This window comes from Lolium rigidum, chromosome 1, assembly GCF_022539505.1.
Source record: "Lolium rigidum isolate FL_2022 chromosome 1, APGP_CSIRO_Lrig_0.1, whole genome shotgun sequence".
Taxonomy (NCBI): domain Eukaryota; kingdom Viridiplantae; phylum Streptophyta; class Magnoliopsida; order Poales; family Poaceae; genus Lolium; species Lolium rigidum.
The window spans coordinates 300,291,567-300,309,083 of record NC_061508.1 but is presented as its reverse complement, the minus strand read 5'-3'; positions in this window follow the sequence as shown (position 1 = coordinate 300,309,083).

Here is a 17,517-nt window from a genome sequence, read left to right as displayed (position 1 = left end):
ATCTAGATCAGAAATAATCCAGTTGTTTTAAGACTCCTCTAGGAAGTTGGAAGAAGGATATCATATATATGACCATGTTACTTAGTACCGCGTTTATGAGAACTAATCTTCCTCCAAGGATAGTAATTTGCCTTTCCAACTGCTTAATCTAATTTGCAGTCTTTTCTCGACCATTTTCCATTCGGCATTGGATAGTCTCCGATAATAAATCGGAATACCCAAGTACCTAATCGGAAATTGGCCTTGCCCACAGCCGAACAGCTCAGGATTTTCTGCAACATTGTCTTGGGCCTCACCAAAACAAAACAACTCACTTTTATGGAAATTGATTTTTAGAACCGAAAGCTGCTCAAATACTGAAAGAATTAACTTTAGATTTCGAGCCTTTTCGATGTCATGTTCCATAAAAAGGATAGTGTCGTCGACATATTGAAGAATAGACAATCCTCCATCAACAAGATGAGGAATGACCCCTTCAATCTGGCCCTCTGACTTTGCACGTTCAACCATCACAGCGAGCATATCCGCCACTATGTTAAATAGCACTGGCGATAATGGATCACCCTGTCTTAGACCCTTCTTTGTTTGAAAGTATTTGCCTACATCATCATTGACTTTAATGGCAACACTCCCACCTGAGACGAAACTATTGATCAACGCAGACCACTCATCAGAGAAACCTTTCATTCTGAGAGTTTGTTGCAAGAAAGACCACTTAACCTTACCATAGGCTTTTTCAAAATATAGCTTTAAAATCACTCAATTCAACTTCTTCCTATGCAATTCATGAACACTTTCATGGAGGACTACCACCCCATCGAGGATGTTTCGTCCTTGCATAAAAGCAGTCTACGAAGGACTGATCACATGATCAGCCACCATGTTCAGCCGGATCGTGGCCACCTTAGTGAATATTTTAAAGCTGACGTTAAGAAGGCAAATATGACGGTATTGTTGTATCCTTTCTGCTTCATTAACCTTCGGCAATAAGATAATTTCACCAAAGTTGAGCCTAAACAACTCCAACTACCCAGCATGAAGATCCGCAAAAAGAGCTAGCAGGTCAAACTTGATGACATCCCGGAAATTCGGATAAAATTCAGCTGGAAAGCCATCAGGACCAGGGGCTTTATTATGCTCCATTTGGAAGACATCTTTTCTTACTTCCTCCTTAGTGTAAGGAGAAGGGAGAAAATTATTCTCCGCTTGAGAGACTTGAGGAATATAATCCGTTCTAGTCTCATCAAACGAGAAATTACCTTCCTCGGGCGCACCAAAAAGTCCCTTATAATAGCTCGTAATATACGACTTCAGCTGTTCATGACCCTCGATCGTACCCTAATCCTAAACAAGAGAACGAATAAGTTTCTTCGTATGTCTGCCATTGGCAACACAATGGAAGTGCCTCGTATTCAAATCTCCCTCGAGAATAAATTGGGCCTTTGATCGTTGGTACCATTTCAGCTCCTCTTCACGCAGAAGTTTTGCAATTTCCACATTCGATTGGCTTTTTTTCTCAATCTCTTGTGCAGAAAGAGGTCAAACTTTGCTTTAGCTTCGAGGTCATCTATAATAGATGAGAGCCGTTGTTTTTATTTTTTAAGAATTCCAGTTGTGTGTCCTTCCCAACCACAGAGGTGTTTGCGTACAACACGCATCTTGTTATTCCACCTCTGTATCGAGGACAAACCTACAACCGGTCTTTCCCATATCCTTTTAACCATGGTCTGGAAACCTTCCCGATTCTGTCGGAGGGATGGCCCTTGGTAGGCCAAGACTATGGCAAATTAGCCATATTTAAGCATTGATCTACCGGATTAAAGATTAAACCGGATGCTAAAAGTTGAGTAAGCACGAACCGGTATGCCAGGAGGGGTATGCCGGAGTTCGGTAAACATGCGAGTAAGGCAAAGATGCCGGAGCTCTAAGGTAAGGATACCGGAGAACCGGCATAGGCTCAACTGTAGCATGTCGGCATTCCAGTCAAAGATTCCATCAAGGACAAAAGGCACTTTATGAGCGAAGCTATGACGCCAAAGAAGCTGATGACGTAAAACAAGCCGGAGGAGGTCATAAGCTCCTGATTAAAGACGATGCCGGTGTCATCTGGAGCATAAGTAGCTTTATAAAGTAGCTTAGCTCACCAAAGATGCCATTAGCGTTTCTTCCCTTGTAAGCCACCCTCTCCCCTATATAAGGAGAGGGGGCACCCCCTTGTGCGGGACGATGCACATTAGGATATAGGTGCTTACCTTGTAGTCCGTACCATCTTCAACCTCTGGCCATTTTGACCAAGTTCATCAATACAATATCTTGAGTTCATCGCCTCTTTCTCTCTTAACCTTCCCCTCACCCGGATCCTCAAGCGTACATTCGGCCCCAACTTAAGTCATCCCATGGCATCTGTTGTTTCACCACGACGACAGTTGGCGCCCACCCGTGGGGCCAGCAGCTGTGCTTGCTGGGGTTCATATCCGGGCGGGTCTTCTCACCGTCGCTGGCGAGCGCGTGGTGTCCGGCCATTTCATCAACGACAACGCCAGCTGTTTCGCCAACGTCGGCCGCTTCCCCAAGAACGGCCGCATCATCGAGTTCGGCGCGCACCGCATCTACCTCGGCACCGTGCCGGAGCCTCGGTACCCGTCGCTGGTGCTGGTGGCGCCGGATCCACCAAGGTCTGCAGCGCGCACCGGCCACGCCGCCGGCAGCGTCGAGGACCTAATGGCCAGCGCAGCTGATGCGGGCAAAGGAGTCGCAGAAGAGGGCGCCGCGCAAACCAAGTCCCTGCCCGGCAAAACCACCCACTGAGCGTGACGAGTTTCCCGCCAGTACCTCCAGCATGCCACCGGCGGTAACACCGCTCCAAGCTACCATGAGCGTGCTGGCAACGCCCATCGCGCAGAATGCTGATGCTGCGGGTGCACAGGAAGAGCTGGAAGCAATGCGCCAGACGCTGCTCAATGGAGGAGCAGATGTTCTTCGAGCCCAGCAGGAGCTCAACCTAACTCTACGTGAGTATAACGCAGCGCATGGCTTTGCTTCTGTTAGCGCGAACCCCACTAGAGCAGCAGGAAACCGGCTCAGGGGCCGTAACTTAGAAAAAGATCTGCGCCGGGAAGTTCTTTCCGGAAAGTCTGTGTCGGCATCTTTAGGTCCCATAGAAAAACCTAAGTATAGTAGTCCGGATAAAACTCTGAAAGCTGCTAGGGCTGCAGTAGATGCATGTGATTTACTGTCAGGAGAGGCTTTGGCAAAACAGCAAGACCGGGTAAAAGAGTTACTTTCTATCATTGAGGCACAAAATGTTGAGATGTCTCGGAACAACAAAGCGGCCGCGGCGTCGCAATCGGTGCGTTCGGTGAAACATGCCGGAAGCAAGTCCCATGGGCAGGCCTCGTCCCCACATCTGGACAAAAGAAAAGAGAAAGATGCAAACGTGCAGCAAATGACGGTATACAATCCGGTTTTGGCCGAAAAACAAAAAGCCGGGCAGTATCGGTCCGGTAGAAAAAGCCAAGGGGCGGAATACGGTTATGCCGGGAATGATTATGCCGAAAAAACTTATGCCGGAAGAGGCGAAACCGGACAAAATTATCGCGCGCCCAGAGCGACGTACGCGGATGAGCGAATGCCACCACCCAGGCAGCCAAGGGGGAATGATGCAATACCCAACCGGTATGATGAAGCCGACTCCGGATAGGAAAGAACCGGATACAACCGGAATCCTTTAGGAGAACGTGTTGGAGAAAGATGTTTGCCGGAGCGGGATGCTCGGCACCGGCTGGATAGAGTCTACCTCTCCGAGATGATTGAATCTGAGGGACCGCCAGGCCCAAAGTGCTTCACAATTTTCAGTTGCCCCGGGATACGAGAACATACGATGGCACAACTAAGCCGGAAGATTGGCTCGTGGACTATGTGACCGCAGTATACGTTGCTGGTGGTGGAGGAACCGCAGCTGGCAGAGGAAACCGACGCTGGGCAGTAAGATTCGTACCGTCCGTCCTAGTTGGACTGACACGTATCTGGTTAAACAATTTGCCAGCCAGAAGCATAAATGGGTGGCTCGATTTTGAGGAAGCCTTTGTGAGCAACTTCAGCAGTACATACCGGAGACCCAACCGGCCGCAGCAGCTCGCTATGTGCGAGCAGCGCGACAACGAAACAGACCTGGAGTATCTAACCCGTTGGAGCTCGACAAGAAACTCCTGCGAGGGAGTAATCGAGGCATGGGCTATTGCATGGTTCTGCAATGGGTGCCGGAGAGGTTCGCCGTTGTAGCAAAAGTTACAAAGAAACATGCTGACAACTTTGGCGGAGATGATGCGGGTGGCAGATAGCTACGCGTTGGGAGATCCAATGCAACTGGCGATCGCGGGTGATCCGGTGCCAAGGAACCAACCGCGTCAGGATCAGTACTGGAACAACCATCACAACAAAAGAAGGGAAGATTTCCCAGATAGAAGGTACGGAGTGCATCACGTTGCTGCAGTGCAAGATAACTCTGGGGCTGGAAACAGCCAGAGGCAAAAAACTGGAAACCAGCCATGGGCCGGACAGAAAAAACAGTGGGTGGAGAGAAAACCCTGGCAGGATCAGCCAAAGTACACTATGGAGTCCGCAATGGAGCAGCCGTGCCGCTGGCACACTCCTAACCCCACGAAGTCGGGGAACCACCTGACAAAAGATTGCTCTTGGACCAAATACTTGATGGCAAGAGGCGCAGTGAAAGATGCCAGAAACCAAGGCTCTGATGCATTGCTGCCACCACCACCGTTAACCGGGGCAAATGCGCAGCCAATTTTCGCGCAGCAAAACAAGCCGCATCAGCAAGAAGCGGTTCACCAGGTGGTGCAGGGCAATAACAATCAAGCACCGCCCCCACGCCGCTAGGCCGGAATGTTTATTTTGATCCGGACGTATGTTGTGTGGTCTTCGTGACCGAACCAAGAGATCGGCAAAGTTTACATCGCTGCTCGATGGAAGTAAACGCGGTGATGCCAGCAGTACCAAAATACATGCCGTGTTCAGAACAAGAGACCACTTGGTCATTCAAAGATCATCCGAAGGTGATGCCTAATCCGGGCGGGTATGCTCTGGTGGTGGATCCAATCTTGCATGGGGCATCAACACGAGTCCGGTTCAGTAAAGTACCGGTGGACAATGGTAGCAGCATAAACATCATGTACCGGCACACTATGCACACGATTGGCATAACAGAAAACATGCTAGAGACAAGCCGCACGACGTTCCACGGCATAGTTCTGAGATTGTCCTGCTCACCCATGGGAAAAGTTCGCGTTGATGTGCTGTTTGGTGGCCGGGATAACTGCCGTGTTGAGAACATCCTGTTTGAAGTTGTCGATCTGGACAGTCCTTACCACGCACTGCTTGGTAGGCCGGCTTTAGCCAAATTCATGGCCTCGACTCATACCGCATACCTCAAGATGAAGATGCCGGCACCTAAGGGTCCCTTAACTGTGGTGGGGAACTATAAGATCTCGCTGGAAACCGCGTCAGCCGGTTCAAACTTGGCCGAGTCGCTGGTCATAGCGGAGGAAAAAAGAAGAATCCAAACTGCTGCCGCACTGGCCCAGTCTTCCTAGCTGAACTTAGCGGCAATGAGTAGCCCGTTGGGAGGAGCGGTTTTCAAACCGGCAAAAGAAACCAAGGACATCGTGCTTGATCCGGCACACCCAGAGTGCACCGTTCGCATCGGTGCCGGCCTGAGTGAGGCATAGGAAAGCGCGCTTGTCAACTTTCTCCGTGAGAATCGGAACATCTTTGCCTGGTCTACTGATGACTCGGTGGGTGTGCCGAGGGAGTTGGCTGAGCACTCTCTGAACGTCCGGAAGGACGCAAAGCCGGCAAAACAACTTTTGCACCGGTTCGCTGAAGATAGGAGGAAGATCATTGGAGAGGAAGTCACCAAGCTGCTGGTATCCGGCTTCATTGTCGAAGTCCTGCATGCCGAGTGGCTAGCAAACCTTGTGCTGGTCGAGAAGAAAAAGAAGGAAGACCCCAAAGCACCCAAGGCTTGGCGCATGTGCATCGACTACACCCACTTGAACAAGGCTTGCCCCAAGGACCCGTTTCCGTTACCTCGGATTGATCAGGTGATTCATTCCACTGCTGGTTGTGAACTGTTGTCTTTCCTCGATGCTTATTCCAGTTTCCATCAGATTCCCCTGAAAAAGGAGGATCAAATAAAGACTGCGTTCATTACCCCGCACGAGGCTTATTGCTATGTCACCATGCCCTTTGTATTGAGAAATGTCGGCGCAACATACCAGCGTTGTATGCAAAAATGTCTTCACGATCAAATCGGCAAAAATGTGCAGGTCTATGTTGACGATGTCGTGATAAAGACTAAGGTAAAAGACACCTTGCTCGACGATCTGAAACAAACCTTTGATAACCTAAGAAGGTTCCGAATGAAACTTAACCCAAAAAATGTACTTTTGGGGTACCAGCCGAAAAACTTCTCAGTTTCTTGATATCAAGCCGCGGCATCGAAGTGAATCCGGTTAAAATTCGAGCCATCGAAAGGATGGAGCTACCACAATGTCTTAAGGACGTGCAAAAGTTTATCGGATGCTGGGCATATTTAAGCCGGTTGGGGGAAAAAGCTTTACCCTTGTATGCGTTGATGAGAAAATCAGATACTTTCGTCTGGACCCCACAGGCAGACGCAGCATTCAAGGAGTTGAAAAAGATGCTGGCCACTGCGCCCATTCTAGCATCTCCCTTGGAAAAAGAGCCCATGATGCTGTACATAGCAGCAACAAACCGGGTAGTGAGTGTTGTGGTTGTAGTGGAAAGAGAGCAGGAAGGAAAAAACCGTGCAGAGGCTGGTATACTACCTAAGCGAGGTGGTCTCCCTCTCAAAACAAAACTACCCACACTACCAAAAGATGACATGTGGCGTGTACATGGCCGCCACGAAGCTCAAGCATTACTTCGAGGAAAACCCAATGACGGTGGTATGCGTGGCTCCTATCTCGGAGATCATAGGCAACAAAGATGCAAGCGGCAGGATCACAAAATGGGCAATTCAGTTGTCACCATATGTGTCTCGGTATGAAAGAAGAGACACGATTAAGTCACAGGCACTGGCGGATTTCCTGGTGGATTGGGCCGAGATATAATACAAGCCGCCACCACCGGAACTGGATTACTGGAGGATGCATTTTCACGGGTCCAAACTCAAGGAAGGGCTCGGTGCCGGTGTGGTACTCACCTCGCCAAAGGGAGATAACCTGCGGTATGTCCTGCAAATACACTTGAGGGCATCAAACAATGTCGCTGAGTACGAAGCTCTCGTTCATGGGCTTAAGGTCGCAAAAGAAGTCGGAGTGCGCCGGGTCGTATGTTACGGTGATTCAGACCCCGTTGTACAGCAGTGTTCCAGAGATTGGGATGCAAAAGATGCGAACATGGCGTCCTACTGTTTCTACGTGCAACCAATTTCCGGTTTCTTTGAAGGGTGAGAGTTTCACCATGTGCCGCGCGCAGAAAATGGTGCAGCTGACACTTTGTCCAAGCTAGGCTCATCAAGGCAAGAAATACCTGCCAGAATAGCGATGTCTCACCTAAGGAAGCCCTCAATCAAACAAAGACCAGAATCCGAGTCAATCTTCGTACCGGAATCGCACATTGTCCCGATGGACGTTGACAACCCAAACCCGGGGACTGATCCCTCTGGCTCGGGGACTGCGGCATCTGACCCGGGGACTTCGGGGTCGAAGCCGGAAGAAAACATACTGGTGGATTTCATGGAAATCGATATGCCGGTCTTTATGGTTCGAGAGGCACCAACCTGGGTAAAACCTATTAAGGAATTCCTGGTCACCGACAGATGAAGCCGAATCAAGGAGAATCCAAAGGAGGTCCAAAGCATACACCATCATCAATGGTGAGATGTACAAAAGAAGCGTAACCGGAGTGCTTCAGCGTTGTGTCGAGCCGGAAGAAGGAAAAGAGATGCTCCGGGAAATTCACCAAGGAGAATGTGGGCACCACGCTTCGTCAATAGCGTTGGTGGAAAAAGTGTTCCGACATGGATTTTACTGGCCCACGGCTTTGGAGGACGCTGAGGACTTGGTCCAGAAGTGCAACGGGTGACAGAGGTACAGCAAGCAAAATCATACCCCAGGCTCCGGCTTGAAAATGATACTGATAACTTGGCCCTTTGTGGTTTGGTGCCTGGACATGGTCGGACCATTCCAGACGGCAAGAGGTAGTATGACCCACATTCTGGTCATGGTGGACAAATTTACCAAGTGGGTGGAGGTTAAACCAATCAAGAAGTGTGATGGACACACAGCTGTCAAGTTTCTGAAGGACATCATCCTGTGGTATGGTTACCCGCACAGCGTCATTACGGATAATGGCTCAAACTTTGCCGAAGGAGAATTCGAGTGGTTTTGTGAAGATAACGGAATCCGGTTGGATCTAGCCTCAGTGGCACACCCACAGGCTAACGACCAAGTGGAAAGGATGAATGCAATCGCGCTGTCTGGTATAAAACCGCGGATTATCGAGCCACTCGAAAAAACGCCATGGTGTTGGCTTGATGAACTACCATCTGTGTTGTGGAGCATAAGAACCACACCAAACCGGTCAACCGGATACACACCCTATTTCATGGTATATGGAGCAGAAGCGGTCATACCAACCGACATTATCCATGACTCACCACGAGTTCAACTCTATACAAAGGAGGGGGTCAAAGAGGCCAGAGAAAATGATGTCGATTTGCTCGAGGAGCAAAGAGAATTGGCTTTGGCAAGATCGGCCATATACCAACAAAATCTCAGACGCTATCATAGCCGGAAGGTAAACCCAAGGGTATTCAACGAAGGAGACCTGGTGTTACGTCTAGTGCAGCACACTGAAGGACGGCATAAACTGTCACCCCCATGGGAGGGACCCTTCATTGTGAGCAAGGCTCTCCACAATGATGCCTATTACCTGATAGACGCACAGGAACCCAAGAAGGGAAAGAAGGACAGGTCCGGAGAAGAAACCAAACGTCCGTGGAACATAGCTCTACTTCGCCCTTTCTATTCCTGAAGATGTAATGTAAGGGGTTCTTTTTTGTACCTTATTTGTTATCAATAAACATGCCGGCACCTCGAATGTTTATCGGGGACTGCCTTTGCCGGAATCTGTATGCAATGTGTTTATTTTTTCCGTATACCGGTTTCTTTGTTCGGAATTTTCTTTTCCGGTTTAGTAATGTGTTTAACCTAAGGGTGAATCTTCGACTCTGCTGCTGTCCGCAACCCGGCTTCATGGCAAGCAAGACAAACCGGAAGGATTTGAACACATGAAAAACAAAAAAGGGAGCCAAAACAAACAATCCGGAAAAAGTTTAACTAACCCCGGTCATACCGGTTTTTTGAGAAAAGTTTCGAGTTTTTTCTCTAAGTTCGAGAAAGTGCATGCTTGGCAAAAGAACTTTGGGCATCATACGTCAAACACCCAAAATAGGTAGATAGAGCCAAAGCAAAAGAACCAAGCATACACCAAATTGAGCTCGGGAACAAATCCGGAGTGTTCACCATGTAAGAAAGCAAACCGGAAAGATTTCCTTTAAACCAAACTTAGCAGGTTAAAGCATAACAGGCTTAAAGGTTCCGATGTGCAAACCTATTATGGTACTTGATGTCTACGTTCCCCCTCCTTTCCTGTAGACAGTGTTGGGCCTCCAAGTGCAGAGGTTTGTAGAACAGCAGCAAGTTTTCCCTTAAGTGGATCACCCAAGGTTTATCGAACTCAGGGAGGAAGAGGTCAAAGATATCCCTCTCATGCAACCCTGCAACCACAAAGCAAGAAGTCTCTGGTGTCCCCAACACACCTAATAGGTGCACTAGTTCGGCGAAGAGATAGTGAAATACGGGTGGTATGAATATATATAAGCAGTAGCAACGGTGCCGAGAAAATAGCTTGTCTGGCGTGTAGTTGATGGTGGTAGTATTGCAGCGAGTAGTAACACAGGTAAAACAAGTAAACAAGCGGTAGTAACTCAGCAGTATTTAGGAACAAGGCCTAGGGATTACACTTTCACTAGTGGACACTCTCAACATTGATCACATAACGAGAATAGATAAATGCATACTCTACACTTTTGTTGGATGATGAACACATTGCGTAGGATTACACGAACCCTCAATGCCGGAGTTAACAAGCTCCACAATAATGCTCATATTTTAGTAACCTTTAGTGTAAGATAGATCAAAAGACTAAACCAAGTACTAGCATAGCATGCACACTGTCACCTTCATGCATATGTAGGAGGAATAGATCACATCAATATTATCATAGCAATAGTTAACTTCGCAATCTACAAGAGATCATGATCATAGCATAAACCAAGTACTAACACGGTGCACGCACTGTCACCTTTACACACGTGCGGGAGGAATAAAACTACTTTAATAACACATCACTAGAGTAGCACATAGATAAATTGTGATACAAACACATTGCAATCATCAAGAGATATAAATAAGCACTTCACTACGCTCTTCAACAGTGAATAAGTACTTCGTGAAATATAGCCTAAGAGACCCACACGGTGCACACACTCGTCACCTTTACACACGTGGGACAAGGAGTCTCCGGAGATCACATAAGTAAAACCCACTTGACTAGCATAATGACATCTAGATTACAAGCATCATCATATGAATCTCAATCATGTAAGGCAGCTCATGAGATTATTGTATTGAAGTACATAGGAGAGAGATGAACCACATAGCTACCGGTACAGCCCCGAGCCTCGATGGAGAACTACTCCCTCCTCATGGGAGCAGACGGCGGTGATGAAGATGGCGGTGGAGATGGCAGCGGTGTCGATGGAGAAGCCTTCCGAGGGCACTTCCCCGCTCCGGCAGGGTGCCGGAACGGAGACTCCTGTCCCCCGGATCTTGGCTTCGCGATGGCGGCGGCTGCGGAACTTTTCTCGTATCGTGGCTTCTCCGTAAGGGTTTTCGATGCGGGGGCTTTATATAGGCGAAGAGGCGGCGCGGGAGGGTCAACGAGGCGACGACACCATAGGGTGGCGCGGCCGGGGCCCGGGCCGCGCCACCATGTCATCCGGGCCCACCGGGGCCCCCTCCGGCGGCTCTCGGGTGTTCCGGATGCTTCCGGGCAAAATAGGAACCCGGGCGTTGATTTCGTCCAATTCCGAGAATATTTCGTTACTAGGATTTCTGAAACCAAAAACAGCGAGAAAACGAGAACCGGCACTTCGGCATCTTGTTAATAGGTTAGTTCCGGAAAATGCACGAATATGACATATAAGTGTGCATAAAACATGTAGGTATCATCAATAAAGTAGCATGGAACATAAGAAATTATCGATATGTCGGAGACGTATCAGCATCCCCAAGCTTAGTTCTGCTCGTCCCGAGCAAGTAAAACGATAACAAAGATAATTTCTTAAGTGACATGCCATCATAACCTTGATCATACTATTGTAAGCATATGAGATGAATGCAGCGATCAAAACAATGGTAATGACATGAGTAAACAACTGAATCATAAAGCAAAGACTTTTCATGAATAGTACTTCAAGACAAGCATCAATAAGTCTTGCATAAGAGTTAACTCATAAAGCAATAATTTAAAGTAAAGGCATTGAAGCAACACAAAGGAAGATTCAGTTTCAGCGGTAGCTTTCAACTTATAACATGTATATCTCATGGATATTGTCAACATAAAGTAATATAACAAATGCAATAAGCAAGTATGTAAGAATCAATGCACAGTTCACACAAGTGTTTGCTTCTTAAGGTGGAGAGAGATAGGTAAGCCGACTCAACAATAAAAGTAAAAGAATGGTCCTTCAAAGAGGAAAGCATCGATTGCTATATTTGTGCTAGAGCTTTTATTTTGAAAACATAAAGAGAGCATAAAAGTAAAATTTTGAGAGGTGTTTGTTGTTGTCAACGAATGGTAGCGGGTACTCTAACCCCCTTGCCAGACAAACCTTCAAAGAGCGGCTCCCATTTTATTTTATTTTTGGGTGGCACTCCTTCCAACCTTTCTTTCACAAACCATGGCTAACCAGAATCCTCGGGTGCACTGCCAACAATCTCATACCATGAAGGAGTGCCTTTTTATTTTAGTTTTATTATGATGACACTCCTCCCCACCTTTGCTTTCTCAAGCCATGGCTAACCGAATCCTTCGGGTGCCGTCCAACAATCACATACCATGGAGGAGTGTCTATTTTTGTTAATTAATTTGGGATTGGGAATCCCATTGCCAGCTCTTTTTGCAAAATTATTGGATAAGCGGATGAAGCCACTAGTCCATTGGTGAAAGTTGCCCAACAAGATTGAAAGATAAACACCACATACTTCCTCATGAGCTATTAAACATTGACACAAATCAGAGGTGATAAGTTTTGAATGGTTTAAAGGTAGCACTCAAGCAATTTACTTTGGAATGGCGGAGAAATACCATGTAGTAGGTAGGTATGGTGGACACAAATGGCATGAATATTGGCTCAAGTATTTGGATGCATGAGAAGTATTCCCTCTCGATACAAGGTTTAGGCTAGCAAGGTTTATTTGAAACAAACACAAGGATGAACCGGTGCAGCAAAACTCACATAAAAGACATATTGTAAACATTATAAGACTCTACACCGTCTTCCTTGTTGTTCAAAACTCAATACTAGAAATTATCTAGACCTTAGAGAGACCAATTATGCAAACCAAATTTTAGCAAGCTCTATGTATTTCTTCACTAATAGGTGCAAAGTATATGATGCAAGAGCTTAAACATGAGCACAACAATTGCCAAGTATCACATTATCCAAGACATTTTACCAATTACTACATGTAGCATTTTCCAATTCCAACCATATAACAATTTAACGAAGAGGAAACTTCGCCATGAATATTATGAGCTAAGAACACATGTGTTCATACGAACCAGCGGAGCGTGTCTCTCTCCCACACAAGGATGAACTTATTCAGAGAACTAAGATAACAAAACAAAAACAAAAATAAAAGCACACGAGACGCTCCAAGTAAAGTACATAGGATGTGATGGAATAAAAATATAGTTTCACTAGAAGAAACCCGATAAGTTGTCGATGAAGAAGGGGATGCCTTGGGCATCCCCAAGCTTAGATGCTTGAGTCTTCTTAAAATATGCAGGGATGAACCACCGGGGCATCCCCAAGCTTAGACCTTTCACTCTTCTCGATCACATTATATCACCCTCTTCTATTGACCCTTGAAAACTTCCTTCACACCAAACTTCAAGCAAACTCATTAGAGGGTTAGTGCATAATCAAAATTCACATGTTCAGAGGTGACACAATCATTCTTAACACTTCTGGACATTGCACAAAACTTCTGAAAGTTAATGGAACAAAGAAACTCATTCAACTTAACAAAAGCGGCAATGCGAAATAAAAGGCAGAATCTGTCAAAAACAGAACAGTCCGTAAAGACGAATTTAAAGATGGCACCAGACTTGCTCAAATGGAAAAACTCAAAACTAATGAAAGTTGCGTACATATCTGAGGATCACGCTCGTAAATTGGCAGATTTTTTCGAATTTTCTACAGAGAACTGTGCCCAGATTCGTGACAGACAGCAATGCTGTTTCTGCGCAGCGATCCCAAATATAACATCAACTTTGACATAGAAACTTTACTTGGCACAAAAACATGATAAGGAGAGGTTGCTACAGTAGTAAACAACTTCCAAGACACAAATATAAAACAAAGTACTGTAGTAAAAAAACACATGGGTTATCTCCCAAGAAGTTCTTTCTTTATAGCCATTAAGATGGGCTCAGCGAGTTTTAATGATGCACTCGCAAGAAATAGAAGTTGAAGCAAAAGAGAGCATCAAGAGGCAAATTCAAAACACATTTAAGTCTAACATGCTTCCTATGCATAGGAATCTTGTAAATAAACAAGTTCATGAAGAGCAAAGTAACAAGCATAGGAAGATAAAACAAGTGTAGCTTCAAAAATTTCAGCACATAGAGAGGTATTTTAGTAACATGAAAATTTCTACAACCATATTTTCCTCTCTCATAATAACTTTCAGTAGCATCATGAGCAAACTCAACAATATAACTATCACATAAAGCATTCTTATCATGAGTCTCATGCATAAAATAATTACTACTCCCAACATAAGCATAATCAATTCTTATTAGTTGTAGTGGGAGCAAATTCAACAAAGTAGCTATCAAATATAGGAGGTATATTGTAATCATAATCAAATTTATCCTCCATAACAGGTGGTAACAAAAGACTACTATCATTATAATCATCATAAATGGGAGGCAAAGTATCATCAAAGTAAATTTTCTCCTCAATGCTTGGGGGACTAAAAATATCATGCTCATCAAAGCCAGCTTCCCCAAGCTTAGAATTTTCCATAGCATTAGCAACAATGGTGTTCAAAGCATTCATAGTAATAACATTCCCATTAGCATGCATATAAAGTTCCATGGGTTTCTTAATTCTTTCTTCAAACACATCATGTCCTAATTCAAGATAAAGTTCATAAAGATCTCTCATATTTTTGTTGTTTTCCATTATGCCTAACTAGTGTAAACAAGAAACCAAATGTCGCAATTGCAGAGTCTAAAGGAAATAGCTTCGAGTACTTACAACGGCGCCGGAAAATAGCTTAGTAGCCGAGGTCCGGAGTGTGAGTACCTTTTACCTTTCCTCCCGGCAACGGCGCCGAGAAAATAGCTTGATGTCTACGTTCCCCCTCCTTTCCCGTAGACGGTGTTGGGCCTCCAAGTGCGAGAGGTTTGTAGAACAGCGACAAGTTTTCCCTTAAGTGGATCACCCAAGGTTTATCGAACTCGGGGAGGAAGAGGTCAAAGATATCCCTCTCATGCAACCCTGCAACCACAAAGCAAGAAGTCTCTTGTGTCCCCAACACACCTAATAGGTGCACTAGTTCGGCGAAGAGATAGTGAAATACAGGTGGTATGAATATATATGAGCGAGTAGCAACGGTGCCGGAAAATAGCTTGTCGGCGTGTAGTTGATGGTGGTAGTATTGCGACGGTAGTAACACGAGTAGAAACGATGAAACAAGCGAGTAGTAACTCAGCGAGTATTTAGGAACAAGGCCTAGGGATTAGACTTTCACTAGTGGACACTCTCAACATTGATCACATAACGAGAATAGATAAATGCATACTCTACACTTTTGTTGGATGATGAACACATTGCGTAGGATTACACGAACCCTCAATGCCGGAGTTAACAAGCTCCACAATAATGCTCATATTTTAGTAACCTTTAGTGTAAGATAGATCAAAAGACTAAACCAAGTACTAGCATAGCATGCACACTCTGTCACCTTCATGCATATGTAGGAGGAATAGATCACATCAATATTATCATAGCAATAGTTAACTTCGCAATCTACAAGAGATCATGATCATAGCATAAACCAAGTACTAACACGGTGCACACATCTGTCACCTTTGCACACATGCGGGAGGAATAAAACTACTTTAATAACACATCACTAGAGTAGCACATAGATAAATTGTGATACGATGCACATTGCAATCATAAAGAGATATAAATAAGCACTTCACTACGCTCTTCAACAGTGAATAAGTACTTCGTGAAATATAGCCTAAGAGACCCACACGGTGCACACACTCGTCACCTTTACACACGTGGGACAAGGAGTCTCCGGAGATCACATAAGTAAAACCCACTTGACTAGCATAATGACATCTAGATTACAAGCATCATCATATGAATCTCAATCATGTAAGGCAGCTCATGAGATTATTGTATTGAAGTACATAGGAGAGAGATGAACCACATAGCTACCGGTACAGCCCCGAGCCTCGATGGAGAACTACTCCCTCCTCATGGGAGCGGCGGCGGTGATGAAGATGGCGGTGGAGATGGCAGCGGTGTCGATGGAGAAGCCTTCCGGGGGCACTTCCCCGTCCCGGCGGCGTGCCGGAACAGAGACTCCTGTCCCCCAGATCTTGGCTTCGCGATGGCGGCGGCTCCGGAACTTTTCTCGTATCGTGGCTTCCTCCGTAAGGGTTTTCGATGCGGGGGCTTTATATAGGCGAAGAGGCGGCGCGGGAGGGTCAACGAGGCGACGACACCATAGGGTGGCGCGGCCGCGGCCCGGGCCGCGCCACCATGTCATCTGGGCCCACCGGGGCCCCCTCCAGCGGCTCTCGGGTGTTACTGGATGCTTCGGGCAAAATAGGAACACGGGCGTTGATTTCGTCCAATTCGAGAATATTTCGTTACTAGGATTTCTGAAACCAAAAACAGCAGAAAACGAGGACCGGCACTTCGGCATCTTGTTAATAGGTTAGTTCCGGAAAATGCATAAATATGACATATAAGTGTGCATAAAACATGTAGGTATCATCAATAAAGTAGCATGGAACATAAGAAATTATCGATACGTTGGAGACGTATCAAGGGACACGGTGTGGCGTCTCCGGAAGAACTATGCTCTACCACGGTGGAGCCCTCATCCTCTCAACATCAACAAACCCCATCTCTTGAAGCTAATGATGCACCAACCCAAGAACAAGAAGAAAACCCTATCTCTCATGAACAAGATCAAGGACAAGATCAACCAAGAATTCATGAGATCAACCATTCGATATTTGCACTTCACCAAACATTGTCCAAGATCAAGCACATGAGGATTGAGCATTCTCAAGAAATTGAGGAAGCTCAAATTGAAGGTCAAGACGGGGACCCAAATGATCAAGTTGATCAAGTGACACCTCCAAGGCCTAGAAAAACCAAGGAGGAGATCGAGGCCCGTCGTCTAGCAAGAAGAGATAGGACCCTTGAAATTCGTGGACACACTCATGACAAGGTCCTTGGTGATGTTCGAGCAAAGGTCTCCACAAGAAGGCAATTGGCTAACTTTAGCAATCATCATGCTTATATCTCCGTTGTGGAACCCAAGAAAGTATTTGAAGCCCTTGAAGATTCGGATTGGGTGGAAGCCATGCACGAGGAACTCAACAACTTCAAGCGCAACAAAGTGTGGACCTTAGTAGAGAAGCCAAAGGAGTGCCGCAATGTTATAGGCACTAAATGGATATTCAAGAACAAGCAAGATGAGTTTGGAAATATTGTGAGGAACAAGGCAAGATTGGTGGCTCAAGGTTTCTCTCAAGTTGAAGGAATTGACTTTGGAGAGACCTATGCTCCCGTGGCTCGTCTTGAGTCCATCCGTATCCTTCTTGCTTATGCATCACATCATAACTTTAAGTTACAACAAATGGATGTTAAAAGTGCATTTCTTAATGGTCCTTTGCATGAAGAGGTTTATGTTAAGCAACCCCCGGGGTTTGAGGATCTCAACTTTCCTAACCATGTCTACAAGCTTGATAAAGCACTTTATGGTCTCAAACAAGCTCCCAGAGCTTGGTACGAGCACCTTAAAGAATTGTTGGTAGACCGTGGTTTTGATGTTGGGCTAATCGATCCCACTCTTTTTACTAAGA